The 12,815-nt window shown below is 38.2% G+C and overlaps 1 long non-coding RNA gene across 2 annotated transcripts; it reads right to left on the reverse strand.

Annotated features, from left to right (window-relative positions):
* Nucleotides 1–3,253: 3,253 nt before the first annotated feature.
* Nucleotides 3,254–12,100, reverse strand: LOC115543013 (uncharacterized). Of its 2 annotated transcripts, none has more exons than XR_003976646.1 (6): nucleotides 11,973–12,100; nucleotides 6,385–6,442; nucleotides 5,941–5,984; nucleotides 5,619–5,682; nucleotides 5,452–5,532; nucleotides 3,254–3,791 (listed from the first exon to the last, which is right to left on the reverse strand). It is a non-coding gene; the product is annotated as an uncharacterized LOC115543013 (long non-coding RNA). The 2 variants fall into 2 exon arrangements; XR_003976647.1 differs by having other exon boundaries at nucleotides 11,862–11,978.
* Between the last annotated feature and the right edge of the window lie 715 nt (nucleotides 12,101–12,815).

Raw genomic sequence — 12,815 nt, forward strand, 5'->3', positions numbered from 1 at the left:
TACACTATGTACAAATGGTTTTGCTCTTTGCTCATGGCAGTTGTGGCAGTCATTTTAACATGTCAGCAGGCAAGCTTCACTCATTCTAGGATGCATTATGCTTTGTCCTATAGCCTACTTGGAATGGTTTTTGCCAGCTGGAATACAAAGCAAACTCTCCTTCAAATGCACATTCATGGAAGTCTTGTATTGTCATCCCCAAATCATGCTGCAATGTAATAATATACATCTTTAAATGCACAATAATGAGTCAATATTTTTATTATGACTTATCAAAGATTTTTATTGGCTCCCAGAATGCAGGTCTTTTACTGACTCCCATTATCTCTAAAAACAGACTGGGAAGTAGAGCATTCAGTTTCTGGGCTCCTTTACTGTGGAACCAGCTCTCCCCATGGGTCAGAGAGGCTACTATAGATCCATTCCAAAACATGTTCCAAGTAGGCTATAGGACAGGACAACGCATAATGCATCCTGGAATGAGTGAAGCTTGCCTGCTGACACGTTAAAATGACACAACTGCCATGAGCAAAGAGCAAAACCATTTGTACATAGCGTAGGCTACAAGCCTATTCGATATTGAATGAAGTAGGTTACTTTACACTCGCTGTCACTGTACAGAGTAGACGATAGGCCTATGATTTGCTTGTACAGCACCTTAAAAAACTCACTGTAGCCTATATTCATAGGCACACCCAGCCTCACTTTCAATATAACACGCACTCGCATTCTGTAAACACCATCAGTAAATAATAGGCTAATAAGAAAACAATATAAAATATCTTTCAACTAGAAAAAATAATTAGTTTACTGTAAATGGATAAAGGTCAACAAATGTGCAATTTTCAGCTGTCAGAAATGTGTTGTGATCACTTCCTCATAGCTCTCAGGCTGTGAGGAAATCAGCAGCCCGCGATCGCAGCTCCTTTGATGTGAATGCGCACAGAGCGCAGAGTTCAGAGCCGGACAATGATGTCTTAGTAAAGCCCTCAGGTCTACTCTGCATGTAGGCTATTAACTGTGTCTAAACATCAACTGCAATGAAGTCATCATTTTCAAATGATTATGAATACTATTATTGTTACTTGAAGCCGTGTCAGTCTTGACTGTGGGTGGTGTGGTCCTCTGTGTCTGCTATAGTGTCTATAATACAGTAATATCTTTGTCGACATTATCAAACAGAATAACTTTTATTTTGAAGAGCACAGGGCAACGAAGCACATTCGCCATAAGAGGACCCGCCCACCGGCGGAAACCAGATATTGAGTGGTAAATCCGTTTTGTTAAAAAGAACCAAAAAACGAATAAACGAACAGAAATTTTGATTTTCGTTTTTTTGGACAAAACGAAAAAACGAAAAAACGGCTGGTTTATGGTTTCTGCTTATGTCAATTATTCCCAGAAAACAGAGTAATAAAACGTACCTTGCTCGCATTGGTTTACATTTTGTTCTGTGTAGCACGCAAAAAGTCGGACTATCGTGCTCTGGAACACGCTTCAATAGATTAACGTTCGTGCGCAGGAGCACGCAATCGCGTGATACCAGGTTGGTCCATGTAAACGCGGCAAGTAAGTGCACGGCTTCTTTGTGTAGCATTGACTACATACGGTCCGACAACGAAGATCAAATAACGAATACCCTCTGATGAGAATCTGTATCTCTAATAAAGAATATCGTCAGACAAAGGCCAAGGGATCGGTTCTGTCCCGAAAAACGATAAGTGCGCCGAGGTCCACGGGAACACCCACAAATGGTGACGCCATTGTAGGAGGAGGGGCTAGGAAGCTGCTCGCGCCGATTTAAGTAGCCGATCTCCGGCTAGACTAAGCCGAAAAGCTGCTCCCGACCAGGTTTGGTTGCGAGCATAATTCACCATGGTGATACAGCGACGCTTAAAGAGATCGACTTTCGTGGTACAGCTAACCCAGGCTTGGAGCTCAACATACCTCGCTAACCCTCTAAGCGAGCTTCGTGGTACAGGGCACTGGTGAATGCAAATCTAATCTAAACATGAGAGTTGACATCAGTACGCCTTCACCCCAGACTCTCTGGCACCATGCCGAGTTCAATAGTATGCCTATGAATTCAGAGATGATTTTAGCTGCTTTCCACCATTAATGTATCTATATGATATATAGACCTGATAATACTCATAGTTAATATAAAAGTAATGGTTAATTTCTCCCATACTAGTGGTGGCGGCTTGTGATGGCGACGGCTGTTGTTGGTGGCGGCTGCTGGTGGCTGGTGGTGGTGGCGGTGGCGGCGACTGCTGCAATTGTTGTCCTTCCTTTCGACCTGATGCACTTTACTATCCTTAACCTCAGCCTGATGTATGTGGAGTATTTTCTTTGTTTATTAATAACTTATAATATTCCTCTCTGTGCCTTCATTTTTTTCTTGTTTTACAAGTTAGATATACTGTAGACACACACACCTGTTTACACATTTGTTGTTCTTGTTCCACACATGACTAACATTGTTTTATTTATTGATACCCCCTGGCTCTACTTTGCTGTTCTTGTTCACTTACTGTATGCTTGCTTAATTGTTCTTAGTCCTTGTTCCCACTTGTTTTCAATATCATCCGACTGCAGACACAAATGGGCGTTCCCGTGTCGTGGGCGTTCCCGTTCACGCAGACTAAAACGCCCCCCCGGCGTTCTCGTGTGGTGGGCGTTCTCGTTTACGCAGGCTGGAACGCCCCGTTCTTCTTCGTCGATCTAGTAGTATGGGCAGCAAAGAACTGACGTTAGCGCCCCCTTCTTCGATCTCGTAATACGGGTACGTTAGCCAGCTAGGCCTACAGAATGTTAACTTACATTTATGTGTCGGATCTCGGCCCAAACTTTGCATCAAACTTGATGCAACACAATCATTACAGGGAGGCTCCATGATCTCATGCTCATTATCTTCTGGGTTAGTATAGGTAGGGTATTAGGTATAAGTGAGATGTTTGATATAGTTGTTTAAGAATATGCCCAAATTAAATAATGAATAGATTAAAATAACACTTGGGACCTTATGCAGTTCAAATCCAGTTACCAGACACTATGAAGGCTCAAACAGTGGGCCATTTGACTCCAAGTGTTCACTTACTTTTCCCACTGAATGTTTTCAATAAAGACAAAATACAGTAATTGCTCTGTAACAATTAACCTTACAACATACATCGTAGGCACAAATGTATGTTATACATCGTATAGCATTTGTCACAAAAACAAAAAAGAAAGGAGTAATAAAATACCAGCATTTCTGGGCAGATACATTTACTACAGTAGTATGTACATTTACAAATGAAAGGGATTGCAAAAATGACGTCCCAAATAAAACGAAAAAGGAGTAATAAAAGAACATTATGCTATGCAGACATCTTTTATGACAAACCTGCCATATGCAACGTGCCTCAGTACCAGGGGTGCGCTTGGCCAATTCTTCTTTTTTAAGAAGCCTTTGAGGCGTAGTGCAAGGCCACTGCCACAGCCTGCATTGTTGTAAATCTTTCTAACCGTTATGTATATGAGATTGTCTTTATTAAGCTTAATGTCCCCTGCCAAACTGTCATTTATATATTGAAGGATAGAGAGGCTTGATTAGTTCTCGGAATGTGTTTGAAACCCTGTTGAACACGCCAAGCATCGCCATGTCCAGTCTCAGCGTCTCTTGTACAATTTGCTGAAGGACTTCGAGTGATAAGAATGGCCTGTCCTCTGTTGTGCCAGATTGGAGCGTGTGGCCGAGATGGGGAGATGGAGAGGGTGAGCTTGGTGTGCCAGCTAGTCCTGCCGGGCTAGAGAGAGCGAGAGAGCCGAAAAAGAGTGAAGGAGAGCGAGAGAGAGGGAGAGAAACAGGGATTATAATCAACCTTCAATTCAATCACACAAGCCCAGACCAACACTACCCACACCATTAAACAAAAGTTTGAGCAAGAGACAGACCTGCAAACTCCTCAGAGGAAAAAAGGTGACAGTGTCACGGGGGGATTTTTTTTTTATTGTAATATACAAATGACACTACTCTAAGCGTGACTTAACAAAACTCTTTATCAAAAATCAATGTCAAAACATCCTTAAGGCTTATAAAAAATATTTTATTTACAACTGTCACCATTTTTAGAGACAAAAAATAATTATTATTCTGTGAAGTTGATGAATTGTCACTTTTAGGTTTTCTATCCAGTTACCAAAAAAAGAAACATTTGGAATAGTATGCGCTGTGGCAAGCACATGGTTTGCATGTGTTACTTCGAAGGCAAAAAAAATCTAAAAAACAAGAAAACACAAAAACCTACATTCAACCAGTGGGGTATGGCCCCTGACTCTCTGAGGAGGTAGGTACCTCCAGGTACCACCTCCATGCCAGGGCGCCCTGAATTTATGTTTATTAACAGCTCCTCCACCGGGGTCAAGACAATTTGAGGGCCAGATCCAGTCTGCCGACTGTCGGCCTATTCACGATTTGCTTAAAAAAATGGCTAATTTAAATTTATACCAATACGATGGTGGCAAAAGCTTACCAGTTTTTATGTTTTTTATACTTCATTTCTATACTTGATCCGCTGACCGCTTGGAAGCCATCGGAGTACATATTTCTTTAGAAGAAAGGGGTTATGTGGTAGGATCTTTAAGAATGCTTAACTGGGATATTTATATATTCATGGCTCAAATATTAAGGATCATGCTTTTGAGGTGTAACTAACGCATTTACGCGGTCAGCGATCCGCTGCCAGGCTTTGGTTCTCCGGGTTGCAGAGGCTTTAGCGTTCCCTTTTCTTGTGATAATGTCCTTCTCCTCGTCATAGCTCTCCAGGAGAACCTGAAGTTCCATTTCATTGAAATAAGCGGCCCGTTTCGCCATTTCGAACAGGGTTTCCATGATCCATACATCACGTCTTTTTAGGTTTGGCGGTGACGCGCACAACCCTGTGATAACCAACCCCGAGTTGATTGAACTAATGCATAACTGCTGCTGTGGAACCGAAAACTCTGGGTTAGTCGGCACAGGGTAAATCAACCTAGAGTTCAGCGTTAACTCAGTGTTTGTTAAACCTCTGTTCGTGGAACACCCCTCTGGACGAGGGTTTCGCAAGCTCTCTTGAGTTGTTTGGCGCGCATGAGCGGTAGGCGACCGTCTCATCCAATGGCGAGCTCAGTTGGCGCTGTGTGCTTCAAGATTCCGATTGGCCCAGAGAAATGTCAATTATAAGAAAGATTCTGAAGCAAGTGCTGAGATTCCGATTGGCCCAGAGAAATGTCAATTATAAGAACGATCCAATAATTTTTCTATTATTCTGGACCCCCCCCCCAAAACAAAACTCTCCGGTTCTACACGATTCACGTGAATGACCAAATTGACCAAGAAAACGGCGATTGTCGCCGAAAAGCGACAAGTTTGCAGCTCTGAAGAGAGAATATACGTAAATAGAAAAGTATGGACATGGTATGTAATACCTTTCACTGCTTAGTGATTGGAAGGTGTGACTGAGATGGGGAGATGGAGAGGGTGAGAAGGAGCCAGCTAGTTCTGCAGGGCTAGAGACAGAGAGACAAGTGTATTGGCTACGATCTTCGTGAGCACCAAAAATAAGTAAATAGCAACATGGACACAGTATATGAACCTTTCAAGCATAAAGGTCTCCAACAGCAGTCCAACCACCACCTCCTGATAGAGAGCATGTCCCCCTGAAAAGTAAAGTTATGCTTTAAATGACTTCATAGCCTAATACAAATCCATGTTACAGTACTGTTTAGCAGTGTACTATGGCAGTGTAAATTATTGTGAAGATGTAGCCATCTCCTCCCGTAAGTGCAGTACCTGAAGACAAAGTAATGTGTATGACCTATGATGCATGTTAATTGTAGCCTCCAGTAAGGATGACTAAATTATTAAAAGCTTTATATTTCATGCTACACATCTGATTGAGATTTGAAAGAACTCACCTCACTGAAATCATATTGCTTTTGAGGGTAGAATACATTGCGTACTGAAATTAACATACAAATGAGTTAGTTGTTTTGCAAACTAGTCATCAGTCATCATTTCTGAAAATAATGCATCTCACCATCAGCATGAACACCCCACAGCTGTTGCTCTGATACTGGTGAGGTGCGTCCTGTGGTGGTAAAAGGGGAATGTGATTTGTCAATGATTCTTATTAGTATATAATGCCTATAAACTATAAAGTGATATCCACCCTCATTTTGTAGCTACATACAAAAAGTGCACAATGCACTTTCAACAAGCATTTAGCAGCAACCAGGGCCCATCAGCGTCACATAGGAACACTTCATTAAATCATAATAAACAATCTAGAGGCCTGCCTGTCTACCACTGAATTCTACTCTACGAGATGCAATGAATCGTGCGCCAGCCACACGTTTTACCTCGTCAGCCAAGTAAAGTCCCTTCCATGGTCCATTGGACAAAGCATGTGCCAGGGTACTGAAAAGGTTTGGAAGACGTGTAAGTTGCAATTCATATGCATCATCATCAACACGCATTCAGTACACACTACGCTTCGATTTCACCCAAGGGTGAATTAAAAGTACATGTTTTCCTAAACGTTGGTCATCAACGAAATAAAGACGTAATAAAGTAGTAACTAAGGGCACATCTGTCATCTGTTTTTCAGAGTGCTAACGATCTTTATTCATTCGTTGCGCCGCGACCGAACTGACAGAATTCTCTGATATGCCATGCATGTATTGTAAACATACTAGTTAGTTTAGACGTACTAGTACGTTTACATGCACAGTTTAATCCGATGCGTGTGTCACCACAACGAAGCAGAGTGGCCGCGATTTCATGCCTTTTACCATGCCAGCTGACACCTTAACATCCAACTTAACAATGTACTTTGGTAATGTTAACCTCACAGTAAAATAATTGGCAAAGCCTTCGCTGCAAACTATACCCTCTACCTACAAACCGTCTTAAACGTTGCTGATTTCTGAATAGTATGCAACGTTTATGACTGCGGTCACGCCAGCCGCACTTTGGAAAAGCCCCGTCAAGCCAGCCGCCGCTTAATATCTGTTGCGCATATATTACTGCACTTACGGTACAGTGCCCGACTAGGCCAAAATGGATGGGAAAGCAGTTTTTTATACCCGGTGCAACGGTTAAACATGGGGGATATTATAGGTTTGCTGATTTTTTTTTCACAGGATTCTTAATTGTTCACAGTGATCCTGACTATCACTATAGAACATATCAAAACATTTTACTGTAGGGTTTTATAATAAATTAAATTCAAAATCCTTCCCAGTATCAAAGTGCATACTGGAGAATGGATTATTTCCTGCTTTTCAAAAATGTATTACAATTATTCCTTAACAGGTTTGCTGATATTTTCAATGGATTGTTGTTCACAGTAATCCTGACTATCCTTATAGAACATATAAAAAAATCTTACTCTATGGTTTTATAGTACATTATATTCAAAATCCCTTCCAGTATCAAAGTGCATACTGGAGAATGGATAACAATCCTGCTTTTCAAAAATGTATTAAAATTATTCCTTAAAAGGTTTGCTGATATTTTCAATGGATTCTTGTTCACAGTGATCGTGACTATCACTTTATAATATATGAAAACATTTTACTGTATGGTTTTATAATAAATTCAATTCAAAGTCCCTCCCCCTCTCAAAGTGCATTCTGGCGAATGGATAATTTCCTCAATTTCAAAAATTTATTAAAATTATTCCTTAAGAGGTTTGCTAATATTTTCAATGGATTCTTGTTCACAGTGATCCTGACTATCACTGTATAACATATCAAAACATTTTACTGTATGGTTTAATAATTAATTCAATTCAAAGTCCCTCCCACTCTCAAAGTGCATACTGGCGAATGGATAATTTCCTCAATTTCAAAAATGTATTTAAATTATTCCTTAAGAGGTTTGCTGATATTTTCAATGGATTCTTGTTCACAGTGATCCTGACTATCACTGTATAACATATCAAAACATTTTACAGTATGGTTTTATAATAAATTCAATTCAAAGTCCCTCCGACTCTCAAAGTGCATACTGGCGAATGTATAATTTCCTCAATTTCAAAAAAATATTTAAATTATTCCTTAAGAGGTTTGCTGATATTTTCAATGTATTCTTGTTCACAGTGATCCTGAATATCACCGTACAACATATCAAAACATTTTACTGTATGGTTTTATAATAAATACAATTCAAAGTCCCTCCGACTCTCAAAGTGCATACTGGCGAATGGATAATTTCCTCAATTTCAAAAATGTATTTAAGTTATTCCTTAAGAGGTTTGCTGATAGTTTCAATGGATTCTTGTTCACAGTGATCCTGACTATCACTGTATAACATATCAAAACATTTTACAGTATGGTTTTATAATAAATTCAATTCAAAGTCCCTCCGACTCTCAAAGTGCATACTGGCGAATGGATAATTTCCTCAATTTCAAAAAAATATTTAAATTATTCCTTACGAGGTTTGCTGATATTTTCAATGTATTCTTGTTCACAGTGATCCTGAATATCACCGTATAACATATCAAAACATTTTACTGTATGGTTTTATAATAAATTCAATTCAAAGTCCCTCTGACTCTCAAAGTGCATACTGGCGAATGGATAATTTCCTCAATTTCAGAAAAATATTTAAATTATTCCTTAAGAGGTTTGCTGATATTTTCAATGTATTCTTGTTCACAGTGATCCTGAATATCACCGTATAACATATCAAAACATTTTACTGTATGGTTTTATAATAAATTCAATTCAAATCGCCGTATGCACTTTGAGAGTGGGAGGGATTTTGATTATAATTTACTATAAAGCCATACAGTAAAATGTTTTGATATGTTCTATAGTGATAGTCAGGATATCTGTTAACAAGAATCCATTGTAAATATCAGCAAACCTCTTAAGGAATAATTTAAATACATTTTTGAAATTGTGGAAATTATCCATTCGCCAGTATGCACTTTGAGAGTGGGAGGGACTTTGAATTGAATTTATTATAAAACCATACAGTAAAATGTTTTGATATGTTCCATATTGATAGTCAAGATATTTCTGAACAAGAATCCATTGAAAATATCAGCAAACCTCTTAAGGACTAATTTTAATACATTTTTGAAATTGAGGAAATGATCCATTCGCCAGTATGCACTTTGAGAGTGGGAGGGATTTTGAATATGATTTACTATAAAACCATACAGTAGAATGTCTTGATATTTCCCATAATGATAGTCAGGATCACTCTGAACGAGAATCCATTGGAAATATTAGCAAACCTCTTAAGGAATAACTTAAATACATTTTTGAAATTTAGGAAATTATCCATTCGCCAGTATGCACTTTGAGAATGGGAGGGATTTTGAAGATAATTTACTATAAAACCATACAGTAAAATGTCTTGATATGTTTTACAGTGATAGTCAGGATCACTCTATACAGGAATCCATTGAAAATATTAGCAAACCTATTACGGAATAATTGTAGTACAGTTTTGAAATTGAGGAAATTATCCAATCGCCGTATGCACTTTGAGAGTGGGAGGGATTTTGATTATAATTTACTATAAAGCCATACAGTAAAATGTTTTGATATGTTCTATAGTGATAGTCAGGATATCTGTTAACAAGAATCCATTGTAAATATCAGCAAACCTCTTAAGGAATAATTTAAATACATTTTTGAAATTGTGGAAATTATCCATTCGCCAGTATGCACTTTGAGAGTGGGAGGGACTTTGAATTGAATTTATTATAAAACCATACAGTAAAATGTTTTGATATGTTATACAGTGATAGTCAGGATCACTGTGAACAAGAATCAATTGTAAATATCAGCAAACCTCTTAAGGAATAATTTAAATACATTTTTGAAATTGTGGAAATTATCCATTCGCCAGTATGCACTTTGAGAGTGGGAGGGACTTTGAATTGAATTTATTATAAAACCATACAGTAAAATGTTTTGATATGTTCCATATTGATAGTCAAGATATTTCTGAACAAGAATCCATTGAAAATATCAGCAAACCTCTTAAGGACTAATTTTAATACATTTTTGAAATTGAGGAAATGATCCATTCGCCAGTATGCACTTTGAGAGTGGGAGGGATTTTGAATATGATTTACTATAAAACCATACAGTAGAATGTCTTGATATTTCCCATAATGATAGTCAGGATCACTCTGAACGAGAATCCATTGGAAATATTAGCAAACCTCTTAAGGAATAACTTAAATACATTTTTGAAATTTAGGAAATTATCCATTCGCCAGTATGCACTTTGAGAATGGGAGGGATTTTGAAGATAATTTACTATAAAACCATACAGTAAAATGTCTTGATATGTTTTACAGTGATAGTCAGGATCACTCTATACAGGAATCCATTGAAAATATTAGCAAACCTATTACGGAATAATTGTAGTACAGTTTTGAAATTGAGGAAATTATCCAATCGCCGTATGCACTTTGAGAGTGGGAGGGATTTTGATTATAATTTACTATAAAGCCATACAGTAAAATGTTTTGATATGTTCTATATTGATAGTCAGGATATCTGTTAACAGGAATCCATTGTAAATATCAGCAAACCTCTTAAGGAATAATTTAAATACATTTTTGAAATTGTGGAAATTATCCATTCGCCAGTATGCACTTTGAGAGTGGGAGGGACTTTGAATTGAATTTATTATAAAACCATACAGTAAAATGTTTTGATATGTTATACAGTGATAGTCAGGATCACTGTGAACAAGAATCAATTGAAAATATCAGCAAACCTCTTAAGGAATAATTTTAAAAAAAAATTGAAATTGAGGAAATTATCCATTCGCCAGTATGCACTTTGAGAGTGGGAGGGACTTTGAATTGAATTTATTATAAAACCATACAGTAAAATGTTTTGATATGTTCCATATTGATAGTCAAGATATTTCTGAACAAGAATCCATTGAAAATATCAGCAAACCTCTTAAGGACTAATTTTAATACATTTTTGAAATTGAGGAAATGATCCATTCGCCAGTATGCACTTTGAGAGTGGGAGGGATTTTGAATATGATTTACTATAAAACCATACAGTAGAATGTCTTGATATTTCCCATAATGATAGTCAGGATCACTCTGAACGAGAATCCATTGAAAATATTAGCAAACCTCTTAAGGAATAACTTAAATACATTTTTGAAATTTAGGAAATTATCCATTCGCCAGTATGCACTTTGAGAATGGGAGGGATTTTGAAGATAATTTACTATAAAACCATACAGTAAAATGTCTTGATATGTTTTACAGTGATAGTCAGGATCACTCTATACAGGAATCCATTGAAAATATTAGCAAACCTATTACGGAATAATTGTAGTACAGTTTTGAAATTGAGGAAATTATCCAATCGCCGTATGCACTTTGAGAGTGGGAGGGATTTTGATTATAATTTACTATAAAGCCATACAGTAAAATGTTTTGATATGTTCTATAGTGATAGTCAGGATCACTGTGAACAAGAAACCATTGAAAACATCAGCAAACCTATAATTTCCCTCATGTTTAACCGTTGCACGGGGTATAAAAAACTGCTTTCCCATCCATTTTGGCCTAGTCGGGCACCGTACCGTAAGTGCAGTAATAGATGCGCAACAGATATTAAGCGGCGGCTGGCTTGACGGGGCTTTTCCAAAGTGCGGCTGGCGTGACCGCAGTCGTTTACGGACGATAGCATAGCATTCGCTGCTACCGAACCATGCTTGTCACGAGTATTTATATCGGATTCGAATTCGGATACAACGATACCACAGCTAAATCAGTGATTTAAATGAAAATACTTCACAGCCAATGTTGTCAAATAAACAATATCATACTTACTGACATAATCTCTCATCATAACCCTTTCGTTTTTCTGGAAAGTTACTACGAGGTAAAACCGCCAAAAAAGGAAGGGTAGCATACCCAGCATGCCTTGAGAAACTCACTCACCTCTTCTTGATTGATCGATGAAACGCTACAGGAACGCCTGATGGGCGTTTTTGTGTCATGACGGGAACGCCCGATGGGCGTTTTTGTGTCATGACGGGAACGCCCAAGCCTGCAGCTGGACCCTTCTCCTTGTTTTTGGTTCCACAAACCTCAGCCTGATATATGTGGAGACTAGGATTTTTTTCTAAACACTCAGCATCTCAAACACTGGGTCCTAATAAAAAAAAAAGAACAACAGCAAAAGCATTCAAGTTGAAATGGTGCATCCGCCTTTTTCAGCGTGCAGATGTTAGGCAGTGGAATCTGCATTTGCTGGAGGGTTTTACAACCAGTGGTCCATTTTACTTTTTTTTACCACACACTCGTTGTCTCACCCATTGTTTAATAAAAAATACTATTTCATTCATCCAACATTAATTTGTTATTCTTTAATATGTGATACTTTGTGTATGGCTAAGTCTTAAAAGTATCATGGTTGTGTGGTCAGCTCCTGCCTCATCAGAAGAAATTGCCTGGAAACTCAATGCTAAATGGACTGTTGCTACTCTGCTCTCTGACCACGGGTAAGTAGGGCTGACCCGAATACCATTTTTCAGGCTTCGAATACTCGTTGGTTTTTCCGAGCGAATATTCGAATACTCGTTCCAGAAAAACACACCATCAAAAACAACATTAATAATCCCTATACTCCCTGGAACCGATTTTGACAGTATCTGCATATTTTGTTGAAGATTTAATAGCTTTCAAACGTTAATTAGTAGGCCCAAGTAAGTTGGAGCTCCTTAGTTTTTCCCCGTTGAAGCGAACAGCTGTCGTTCCGTTCCAAATCAGCTGTCCTCTGCC

This window comes from Gadus morhua, chromosome 4, assembly GCF_902167405.1.
Source record: "Gadus morhua chromosome 4, gadMor3.0, whole genome shotgun sequence".
In the NCBI taxonomy this organism is placed as follows: domain Eukaryota; kingdom Metazoa; phylum Chordata; class Actinopteri; order Gadiformes; family Gadidae; genus Gadus; species Gadus morhua.